At 33.1% G+C, this 12,944-nt stretch overlaps 1 long non-coding RNA gene across 2 annotated transcripts in view; it reads left to right on the plus strand.

Annotated features, from left to right (window-relative positions):
* Nucleotides 1-5,627: 5,627 nt before the first annotated feature.
* Nucleotides 5,628-12,944, plus strand: part of LOC107974085 (uncharacterized) — a 94,273-nt gene continuing 86,956 nt past the window's right edge. The window contains exon 1 of one of the 2 annotated variants that reach the window (XR_010156595.1): nt 5,628-5,782. This is a non-coding gene — a long non-coding RNA (uncharacterized LOC107974085). The remainder of the gene's footprint in view (nt 5,783-12,944) is intronic. The other variant, XR_010156594.1, reaches the window with a different exon arrangement.

A 12,944-nucleotide genomic window follows, 5' to 3' on the forward strand; every position in this document is an offset into this window, starting at 1 on the left:
TTATTTTAGTAATCTGTTTTATTAGTCCTTTCTCACACTTATATAAAGACACCAAAAAATCATCCAAGAGTGGGTAATTTATAAAGAAATTAGGTTTAGCTGACACAGTTCCACAGGACTGGGAAGGCCTCAGGAAACTTGCAATCATGGTGAAAGGTGAAGAGGAACCAAAGACCTTTTTCACATGGCAGCAAGAGAGAGACGTGCAAGTAGGGAAAATGCCAGACACTTATAAAACCATCAGATTTTGTGAGAATTCACTATCACGAGAACAGCATGGGGAAAACTGCTCCCATGATCTAATCACCTCACTCCCTGGACATGTGGGTGTTACAGGTCCCTCCCTTGACACCTGCGGATTACAATTTGAGATAAGATTTGGGTGGGGACACAGAGCCAAACCAGATTATCTGTGCTATCATCAGCATGTAAACCACTTCTCTTCACGGAATATGTAACGCTTTTTCTTAATTGTTTATCAGGTTCATCCTTTGTCCCTGGTGTTTTATCCTAAATTTATCAGTCCTGCCAAAATACCTGTAATTTCTTAAGTGAGCTATGGTGTCTTGTTCATAGCCTTTGTAAATGTTGTTATTGTACCAGCAATTCATTCTTCGACCAATTATTAAGAACTATTAGGTGTCTTGTATTTTGGTAGGCAATGAGAAGACTAACTCTTATCTATGTCAATAAAACTTTTTTATTCTTTCAAAATGTAGCTTGATTATTAACTCTGCCAGAAAAATAATTTCTTCTACTACTATTCTTACCAATTTGTTTGTTTTGTTTCTCTGAACTCCCACATATCCATATCCTGGGAATATCTCTACCACAATAGTTATCATATTGTTTTGTAATTTTTTGTTGTTTGTTCTTCTTCAATTTAAATAAATTATTACCATTGAATCTATTTCTCCACCCAGGTCTAATTCTTGAGCTTATTAAATAAAATGAATCTTGAGACTCATTCACACTATTAAGCCATCATAAAATCAAGGCATTAAAAACAAATAATGTAAATGCAGCATTTTGGAAGTGCATATTGATTACTTTTTTATGATCTTTTTACATTTTCAAAAAAAATGTATCTCTACTTTTTTTTGAATTAAATCACTACATATTACTCACGTACCCAGTCCTTTCATATAGGTACTCCCCCAGATTGAGGGTGTAACTTGATAATTTGTTTTAAATTAAGATCTCAACTTCGCTTGCATGTTTGTTTGTTTTTGTGCCCATATATGGTATATTTAATTATTTCTGGCATGTCAATGTCATGGTCATGACTTTGGCCATGGAATTTCTCTATCATTAATTTAAAGCCAAAATAAAATATTATAAATGAATTTTAGATAACTAATTTTAAAACCCTAATAACGTCATTTTTTAAAAATGTCATATGTATAATGCATGGTTTAATAGCTCTGTAGTGGACAAGGATATGGGGAAAAAATCTGTCTAGGGCTGTGCTGTTATCTATATTATATTATAAAAAGATCCTTTCCTGACTAATAAATGGAAAATTACATTTTAGTAGCAGTACATGCCAATCTAATGTACTTTCAAAGTATCCCTTCATGGGCACAAAACTGAGGAAAACAGCATATTTTAAAACTTGGCTCATGATGGCAGCTCTTCACTAAAAGCTAATTATTTTGGAATATTCTGGTACTAAAATGAATCACAACTGCTCCTCATCCACTGGAGTCTCATGAAACACTTTCGAGGCAGAAATGCAGTTTAGTTGAAATAACCAAAGGAATAAATGCTCCCCCTGAACCTAGTTTAACAAATATTGTGGTTGCCATCATGCTTATGATGTTGATTTGCTCTGCAAAGTTTCTCTTAAAATTTGCAGAGTGTTTGGAATCAAACATGGTTGGTTTTATTAAACTAGAAATGCAGAATTAAAGATTTCAAATGAATTTATACCAAAGCATTGGTTTTCAATTGTGCTCAAAAAAATTATCACAAATTATCAGGTCAACATTTATTATTTCTTATTTTTTATGTTTCATTTTTATCTTTTGTACTGCTTGAGAGTCATACTGAAGTGCCCATGTTGATTATACCATTGTTTAATTGTAATTAGATTTTGTTGCTTCCTAGAAGCTTTACAAATATTGTTTTTTCAGAATTATCAACTGGTAGGTATTACTTTTTATATAATTATATTTTTTATTTTAACATATTAAAAAATATTTAAGAGACAATAATGTTCCAAGTTTTCTTCTTTTTTTTAAACTCATCATTTTTTGTGACACATTTTTTAGGGAAATTACATGTTAGGAATATATACTGATGTATATCGACATCCTGTTTAGGTGCTCTATATGCATTATTCCAATCTACCCTTAAAATCAGTAAAGCAGATATTAGGTTGTAAGTTTGTATGAAAGACATGAGATTTAAAATCTTGACAACATTACACTATGATAGAAGAAAAAACAAGTAAAGATCTAAGTCCAACTTTGGGTACTTGATCATCTCAATAAATGCATTTTGGAACATTTAGAATTGTTATTAGTGACATTATTTTGAAAGCCTCCTTCTTAAGAATAGAAAGCAAAAGTTGTGTTCCCTAGACTGAATTTGACATTCATATTCTTTTTTTTTTCCAGTAACTTCAGTTAGATGCCTTCATCGAAATAAGATGACTCATTATGTTTTACATTTCAAGCTTCTCTTGAAAAGGTAATGTGCAGCAATACAAGGCAACAACAAACAGAGTCATTACCTCTGACAATATATATGGTTTGCAATTTCCGCATTCCAGCATGCACTTGTTCACCTTACTTATTTCCCTCCATGTTTCTGATAAGCATCTCATTGTGTAAACATCCATTGCTTCTTCCAGAAATCATTCACCTTACATCCACCAGATGGCAGGTTATGCTTACTTCGCTGTGTAGAAAAAGGGAGAGAAATTGGATAAAGTTTATGACTTTAAAATTTAAATACAAAAAACTGAATAACCCAATATGGCAGCATTTTGGCATTATTCCCATATTCCATGGTTTGGTATACAGTGTTGGAAGACAATTCATTCTAATTTTGTTTCCACTGTGGTCACAAACTTAAACTATTTGGAAAAAACAGAAATTAAAAAAAAAGAAGAAGAAGAAAATAAAAGCATAAAAGAAACAGAGACAGAAGAGAAGCAAGAGAGAGAGAAAAAGAGACAGATATAGAGAGAAGATAGCATGCAAAGCCTTTTAAATTTATAGTTCTCTCAAAGGCTACAACACTACTTTTTCTGTTGCTTGATGATTTCGGACAATGAACCGCAAGTTAGTTTTTTTTTTTTTTTTATTAACAAATAAAAACATTGACAAGTATAGGAAAATATGGGGCTGGCATACGTAGTGATTAGGGGTTCAAAGTTGAAGACTGTTTAAACTATAATGACCTAACCATTGCAACAGTATTGTGAGTTCAGTTAATCAATTTTATTTTATACACTAATACTATATTCAGTAACTGAAATGAAGTAGAGAATCATTGTCAACTATGAAGTAAAAGTCTGATTACTAAATAATACATTAATCAGCATAATGGTTAATTCTGATTACTATTTGTAAGGAACTTTTCTTGGTATGTTCTATATTTTGATTAATTGACTCTTTATAAAATTATGCATGATTAATTATATTATTTTCTCCATTTTTCAGTTGAGAAAATTAAATACAAAGATGTTAAATAGAAACCAGGGTTAAGTCCACAGATTTCTAAGGTAGAAAGTAGAAGAGCTGGCTTAATACTGTGTAGCTCAAGAACTCCTGATTCTAATTACTATTTTGCTACTTATCATGAATCACTTCATCTTCAAAATGAACTATATTTCTTAATGGAGAGAAATAAAGACTGAAATTAGTATCTACCAAAATCCTAATGTTGATACTCTGTGGTGTGTGGGACTATAAATTACTTTATTTGTGCCCGTGGGTGCCTGTTTCTGTGTAAGTGTCTGTTTGAGATTTTCAAAATTTGTAGAATAAATGGTTATTTTGGGAATTAAAACATTGAGGCATAAGTTTTCAAAACATGTTTACTGAAAATGTTATTATAGTTATAACAGCTTATTATATCATGATATCTGTTAAATATAGACATGACTGAAAGAAATTATCAAATCTTTAAAATAGTCTTGTAGTATTCTGTATTTGGAAAGGAGGTAAGATTTTTGTTAATATTTACATGTCTCATAAATGTTTATTCAATATGTAAATAAGCAAACAATGATTAAATAATTAAAGGCACTTTAGTGTTTCATTATTATTTGTAAACACAAAGAGAAAAGAAACAGAAAGAAAACTTTGACATCACTAACAATTTAATTAATAATATAATATGTAGCACATACAATATAATTTGTATTTCCTATAATTTTAGATATTTTTTAAAAGCATAACTCTAGTTTTGATGACTGATAACATCAGATGTTGAGATAAACAAAAATAGCCTCTGCTCTTACTTATTTATCTGAAAGCCAGTATGTTTGATATAGATTGCATATTGTCCCTCCCCTAATCTTATGTCAAAATGTAATCTCCAATGCTGCAGATGGGGCCTGGATGGGAGGCCATTGGATCATGGGGGAAGAATTCTCATGAATGGTTTAGTATCATATCCTTGGTACTGTCCTCATGATTGTGAGTTCTCTGAAATCCAGTCATTTTAAAGTGTGTGTCCCCACTCCCTATCACTCTCTTGCTTCTACTTTGGCCATGTGAAATGCCTGCTTTCCCTTCAGTCTTCTGTCATGATTGTAAGTTTCCCAAAGGCTTCTCCAAAAGCTAAGGAGACACAAGCATTATGCTCCCTTTACAGCCTGCAGAACTAGGAGCCAATTAAACCTCCTTTGTTTTTAATTACCCAGTCTCAGGTATGCCTTTTTAGCAATGCAAGAACAGCCTAACACAGAAAATTGGTACCATGGAGTGGGTCATTGCTATAAAGATACCTGAAAACGTGGAAGCAGCTTTGAAAGTCAGTAACAGGAAGAGATTGGAAGAGTGTGAAGGGTGCAGATAAGACAAGAAGATGAGGTAAAGTTTGAAACTTCTTAGAGACTGGTTAAATGATTGCGACCAAAATGGTGATAATGATATGAACAGTAAAATCTAGCCCGATGAGGTCTCAGATGAAAATGAGGAATGTATTGGGAACTGGAACAAATGTCACATGTATAATGCCTTAGCCAAGAGCTTGGATGGACTGTGTCCATGCCGTAGGGCTATGTGGAAATTTGCACTTGAGAGTGAGAATTTAGGGTATCTGGTAGAAGAAATTTCTAAGCCGCAAAACGTTCAAGATGTGGCCTGGCAGTTTCTGACAACCTACACATATAAAGGAGAAAATAACTTACTTAAAGCTGGAGTTTATATTTAAAAGGGAAACAGAACATAAAAGTTTGAAAAATTTGCTGGCTGGTTATGTAGTTAAATAAAAAAAAGATTTCAACAAGGCTGCTGAACAACTTGCTAAAGAAATTCGCATAAAAATAAGAAGACAAGTACTAATAGCTGAGACAATGGGAAAACTGCCTTAAAGGTTGTTTTCAGAGATTTAAAAGGCAGCCCATCTCATCACAGGCCTTGAGGCCTATGAGGACACAATGGTCTCCTGGGCTAGGCCCAAGGTCCTGCTGCTCAGTGCAGTCTGGGATCATGGCTCCCTGCATCCCTACCTTCCAGCTTCAGCTGTGGCTCAAAGGGCCCAGGTACAGCTTGAGCCACAGCTCCAGAGGGTGTAAGCCGTAAGCCTTGGCGGCTTCTACAAGGTATGGTGTTAAGTCTGCATGTGCACAGAGTGCAAGAGTGAATGAAGCTTGGGAGCCTATGTGTAGATTTGAGAGGATGCATCAAAAAGCCTGGGTGTCCAGGCAGAAACCTGTTTCAGGGGTAGAGTCCTCACAGAAAACCTCTGCTAGGGCAGTGTATAAAGAAAATATGGGGTTAGAGCCCCCATACAGAGTCTTCACTGGTGCACTGCCTAATGGAGCTGTGAGAAGAGGGCCACTGTCCTCCAGACCCATGAATGGTAGATAGATACACCAGCAGCTTGCATGCTTAGCGTGGAAAAGCCACAAGCATTCAACAGCACTTAAGAGCAGCCTCCAGGGCGGAATCCTTCAAAGCCACAGAGACAGAGGGTCTGAAAGCCTTGGGAGCCCATCCCTGGAAGCAGCGTGCCCTGGATGTGGGACATGGAGTCAAAGGAGATTATTCTGCAGCCTTAATATTTAATGGGTGCCCTGATAGGTTTCTGAATTGCATGGGGGCCTGTACCCCCTTTCTTTTGGTCGTTTTCTCTTATTTGGAATAGGAATGTTTACCCAGTGCTTATATAACCCTTGTATCTTGGAAGTTTTTCTTTTCTCTTTTTTCTCTTTTTTTTTTTTAACAGGCTCATAGGTGAAAGAGACATGTGTTTTGGGAGGGGCCAGGGATGCAATGATATACTTAGGATATCATCCCTGCCCAAATCTCATGTCAAAATGTAATTCCCAATGTTAGAGTTAGGGTCTGGTGATAAGTAATTAAATTATGAGGGCAGATTTCTCATGAATGGTTTAGTATCATCCTCTTGGTGCTGTCCTCATGATAGTGAATGTGTTCTCTGAGATTTGGTCGGTTTAATGTGTGTAGCACCTGTTACACCACTCTGTTGCTCCTGCTCTGACCATGTAAAGTGCCTGCTTCCCCTTTGCAATGATTGTAAGTTTTCTGAGGCTTTTTCACTAGCCAAGCCCATGCCAGCATCACACTTCCTGTACAGCCTGCACAACCATGAGCCAATTAGCTTCTTTCCTTTTAAATTATCCAATCTCAGGTATTTCTTTATAGCAATGCAAGAATGGCCTAACATAATGTTGGAAAGAATATTGAACTAATAGTCTAAGGTCTATATTGATATTCAATTGTTCTGAAAATTTACACCAATACTTCTGAATCTCGGTTTAATTATCTTCATTGTATTGCATTAAATGTGATACTGCTTGAAAGTCAAATCCTTCTCAAAGCTGTAGATTACAATTAAAGTATAAAATTACATTACTACTAGAATAAAACTGTGTTCATAAAAAGTAGGCTAGTCTTTCTTGCTCTTAAAGAGAGATGGAGATTTGGCATTATTGTGTCTTATATTATACTGTTCTAGGCTAATTACATTTACTATTTTTCAAAGAGCAGATACTGTTCAACTGCTATTTTAGCTAAGTTTAATTTTTGCAATAAAATATATACATGTAAATGAAGGGACTAATTTTCTTCCTCCTACCTTGCTTGTCATTAAATCAGATTTATTACATTCAAATCTATAGTTTGCATAATTGATCCTCTTGTATTGCTACATTTAACAAAGAAAATATATCTTTCAGAGTTTTACAACTGTTAAGTGTTTATGCATACACTGCATTGTCTTAATTATACCTGATTATTTCAATCAGGCACATAATAGATTATGAAAATGCCTACTAAACAATCAAAGTAATAATTTAAATAAAATACTATTTTTACTCTAAAATATTATTTAAATAAAATTGTATTAAAATAGTCTCACAAATTTACTCTGGAATCAAGGCTTGTGAGATAGAAACATATTGTTAGGCCAGTTATCTTTCCATTTAAAGATAACTGAGCTCTTTACATTTTATTTTTTCTGTTAATTATACATGTAATACGTAGATCACACTTAAATGACAGTAATAATTTTAATAATACTTAGAAACATAATTCATGCTACTAATCCTAGCTTTCATGCTATTTATAACATTTAATTTACTTTTCTTCTTGGGAATACTTCTGCCAGGCTGAGTCCATTTATCTAAATTAAATTTTATACACTTGTAATATTCTCACCTTTAAAATTCATATTAGTATAATGTACTCAAATTTCTTCTACTTGGAGAAATTACAGATTTAATCTTGTAAATTTAAACTTGAAATTGATATCAAGGTGCCCAGTCATATTTGAGACAGCCCATTTGAGAAATGTAATAAATAATCTGTAACTATTAATGTATCAGAAACATTGTGGTTCACTGAACAAAGTACAAAATTGGTGAAATGAAAAAGATCTATATCTTTATTATTTAAGTACATGATAAGCAACAGAAATGAATTTTCTCAAATATTTCAGTTTCTTTTTGTTCTTCTAGTGACAAGAACATTTTGTGAGATAGACAGCTGGGTTACATTTACTATTTCAGAGTAAACTTCTCCAACTTTATTATTTAATCCACCACAGGTCATTAAATAGGCTCCAAATTATCAATGATTTCTTGAATTACTATAAAAAGCATATCTATCAAGGCCTCTTATTTAAAAATAAAATTTATTTTAAAAAATTACCAACAACTGTAATGGGATTTATTTGCCTGTTATTTTAAAATTAGAAACCTCACTACAGTGCAATCTTAAAAAGGTTTCATTACTAAATAGTTTTCCCTAATTTATTTATTACATCATAAAAGAAATGCCAACATGTTTGTATGTCACTTAATGTAAAAGAGAGACATCTGAAGAAATGAAAGTGCCTTTTTTAAAAATAAAAGCTAAATTTTATTAACTGATTATGTATCTTGGGGCTCTTTGAAGTTTTTTTCAAGGTTGTTCACCTCGATTATAAAGTCATATAAGTCCCATAACTTTATGGAATAGTTACTGTTATTATGTTTATTTTACAGAAGATAAAACTGAGATTAGAAGCATTAGGTAAATTGCACAGCTAGTAATTATCAGGGCAGTAATACACACGAAAGCATTACAATTCCAGAATCTTTGGTTTTAGGTACAATGCTTCCTTGCAAAATCCCTTTAAATTATTGAAAACAAATACTCTGAATAATGTATAGGAATGATGTACTAAATCCCACTCCCAAGTACAAATCTCTGTAATCCTCCAATGCTGATGAAAAAATAAAATAAAAAACACTTAAAGCATGGGATTGGGTAATAGAACAGTGGAAAGGAAAAGTTGTTAGGGCAATGGTGGACCTAAAAATTATATTTCAGACTCAGACTCACTCGGGCAAGGGACACATTCACAGTTTTTGACACTGAGATGGAATTCAGAATAAACCAACTGATGCAAACCAAAGTTATGAAAGCCTACTGTATTCGTTTCCTAGGGATATCATAAAAAGTACCACAAAGAGGGTAGCTTAAAATGGTAGAAATTTATGATATCACAGTTATGGACCTTAGAAGTTCAAAATCAAGCTGATATTAGGTCAATCCTCTTTCTGAAGGCTCTAAAGGTTTGTTTTTGCCTCTTCCTAGCTTGTGGTAGTTGTCAGTAGTCCTTATTGCTCCTTGGCATGTAGAAACATCACTCCAATCTCTGCCTCTATCGACACATGGCGTTCTCTGTGTATGTCATTTCTCTATATTTCTTTCTAATAAGGACACCAGTCATTGGATTTAGGGGCTTACCCTAATCTAGTATGACCTCATTCTAGGGCCCTATTTTCCAACTAGGTCATAGTCACAAGTACTAGAAGTAAGGATTTATGCATATCTTCTTGGAAGATACAATTCAACACACAACACCTATGACTTTTCTATGATGCACAGTATATATGTGGAGAAAATTGGGTTTTTTATTAATGAGGAGTAAATGAATAAATATCACTGAAAATACTGAATATTTATAAGACCTATAGCTATAGTGAATATAAGACAAATATTTTAATTTTTTATTTGGAGAGTATAATTTAATTAAACTATAACAATATAGAAAATATTCATTAATAATATGTAAAGTATCTCAATGACAATCATAAATAAACTATTCCAACTTACTGCTCAGTAGGTGGGTTTTTCTAGATAATAAATCATTCAATTTGGATAGCACTACAAATTCTTAATCAGCAATTGAAAGTAATTGTTAACAATGCTAGGAATATTAGTAAATTCAGCTAGTAAACACTAAAATAACTATTAACAAAGCTTGGGATATTAGCAAATTTATCTGGTAAATTCACTCTTACGTTAAATAAAGAATTATTGAATGTCTCATCCACTCTCTTTAAACATCCCCATCCCCGCCTTATATCAGATAATAATCTTCTTTAATAAATCATCATTATAGACTCTTTCTTCAAATACCTGGCAATCCTTGGTTGCCTGATCGTACTTAAGAGTAAAGCACTGAAAAGCTGATTATAAATTCTAGGCTCTGAGAGGCACTTGGTTGTATGTAAGACTTTACTGTTTTTTGACAAGGTCTAGTCATTTCATTGGAGAAATTCTTACTGTTAGTATTTATAGGTCTTTATTTTGAGCTGGTTAGTTACTTCAGAAAAGAAGCTTTCAATCTCCAACCTGAGGAAGGTGAGGAAGCAGCAGCCATCAACATTCCAGGCAGCATTCTCAGTGTTAAATGTAGTCGGAGGACTCATTGTTAAATGTAGTTGGAGGACTCAAATTAACATTTAGTTAATTCTTCAGTTTTCAATATGGGACCCTAACCATCAGCTAGGCAGATATTGCCTGAATCTAAGAGGTCTCTTATGCACACTTCCAGACAATATATTTACTATCTTCTTCCAGGAGAAGGAAAGGATGTCAACTCCAGTTGTCATAATGGATCTAGATTTAAACTCTTCTTTTATAAAGACTTTTAACAAATCCATGCCCAAACTCTCATGTTCAGGAACACCTAGTATTTTTAATCCTCAGCTCTCTGGCACAGACTGACTTGCTTCTTGGCTTTTAGATCTGCAGATTGTAAGCTTTCAGCTTATTCTTGTCACTATTTTGTGCCTCTATACATCATTCAGAGATCTTTCTTTCTGATATCTTTCCTTTTCTAATCTTTTCGTGTTTGCACATTCATGCTTTTTTCTCTCTGCAATACTATTTCTTTGTTGTTCAGAATAGTCTGTTTGTGAACACAAATATTCATTCAAGTATTGTAAACAATTTTTGTGGATAATAAAGCAAACTGTAAGGTAAAATACAAAATAGTGTTCATTGACAATCCAAATTTAGTTTAAATTAATTATAAAACCACCAATAATATAAATACATAGATTAGGTTTTGGAAGGCAATGGAAGATTTTTTTCTTTATCTCTAATACATAGAGTGTGACTAGGGAAACTTTCAAATTACAAAATGTTTTAATTTTTTAATTTTATGAGACTTAGTTTTTAAATTGTTAACTTTGTATACCAAGAGGCAAGTACCATTTAATTATCCAACAGTTTCAAATGGCACTGTGAAGAGAGATTTGGTCATGAAGTAAATTTGGTATTTAGCACATAAGAAATGTAAAATATAAAGGTAAATTACAATGATGTAGGATACTAAATATGTTTTAAAGTTAAAATAAGATTGGTATAGAAACTCAGGGACAAATAATAATGCATAGGTCTAGAACTGTTTGCAGTTATAGCACACCATTTATAATAGGGATATTATCACTATTATAATAAATTTATGCTTCAAATTTTAAATTTAAATGCATTAAATTAAAAAAATAATCTAACATGTTACATAACAGGTGGTAGATTATTTTCACTATTGCTAGAAAACTGCTTAAAGCAATACCCACATTGATTCATTGGGTGTAAGGTAATTTATTACATTTGAAAGACAAAATTTTATGCCTCAATTCTTTTCAGTATAGGCTTATCATACATAAAGAAATTCATTGAATCTTTAAATGTATAATCTAAATAGAGATATTATATTTTTTAAGTAATTAAAAAATAAAGTTATAGGCATTATATTTTTAGGTGTTCATCACGAATGAGTTTTGGGATAATAATAAATTATTTTTTCAGTGAAGGTTTTTAATTTTGATGCCTGCTGTTCAATTCCCTGGAGAATTCCCCGTACACCTTAAATCAATTAAACCTGAGTGTGACTGACCTTTAGACCCAGATACTGCATTCTGCTCTTATTCATTGTGAGAATTCTCCTTCATCTGTATATATGAAACTGCATATACTCTCTGACCTGGAACATGTGAAACTACACTTAGGCTCTGATCTCTGATAAACCTCAAGTACCCTATGACCTGATATAAGCCCTTCACCCCTGCAGGCAGCAGAGTAGTTCATTCCTGAAGCTACCTCCTTAGCTGAGTATGTTGTAAAGAAAAGTTTGAACACACGTTGCAGTCTCTTACTAAATGCTCCTTTCCAGAATATGGGCTGTGACTTGGATTGAGCATTAGATTACCATCATGCCTAGATCAGGCTCCTCAGTGAAGTTAGAACATGCTAGAAGTTTCTTGCATTTTCCTTTCTTAAGGATCTGAGGCTAATTTACTACAAAATGCTTTTTAGATTTAATTACTCAGGCCTTAGATTGCTTCAATGAATTTGGCAGAGGTATTAGAATAATTCTTTATCCTGTGGAGTACAAAATAAGGCCATTTTTCTCCATTCCCTGTGCTAACATCTAAGTTTAAATTGACCCTAGAAAATCTCTATTTAAACTCCTTAAATTTGCTCTAAAACAATAAGAGAAAGAACTCAGTGCAGAGAAGTTTGATCTTAACATTTATAGGTCCTGTACTTGTAGTTAAGAAATCTCATGGCAAGGCTGTGATTTTGTTCAGGATACTGGACATGATTATGATACGTAATTTTCTGGTTGTTTCTACTCTAAAGATTATTTTTGCCTGTATTCTTTCAGATGCTATTTATTGTACAGTGATAGAACCTTTTTTTTCATCTTTATTTACTATAGCTGTACATTTTTTAAGTCCATATTTATTTTCTGTTTGCCTTCAGTTGAGAAAATCAGCAACATACTTGGACAGTCATGTCACAGGGATGGACCTTTATGCTTCTCTCAGTGTCTGTATAGACTATCTTTCATTTGAGGGACATACTATTCTTCTTCAAAATGTGGGTGATTAAATACTGTGTTCATCTTCTAAGGAAGTTGTAGTAGAATAATCTCCTCATCTTCTTAAGAAACTTACT

The sequence above is a fragment of the Pan troglodytes genome, chromosome 3, assembly GCF_028858775.2.
Source record: "Pan troglodytes isolate AG18354 chromosome 3, NHGRI_mPanTro3-v2.0_pri, whole genome shotgun sequence".
Lineage (NCBI taxonomy): Eukaryota > Metazoa > Chordata > Mammalia > Primates > Hominidae > Pan > Pan troglodytes.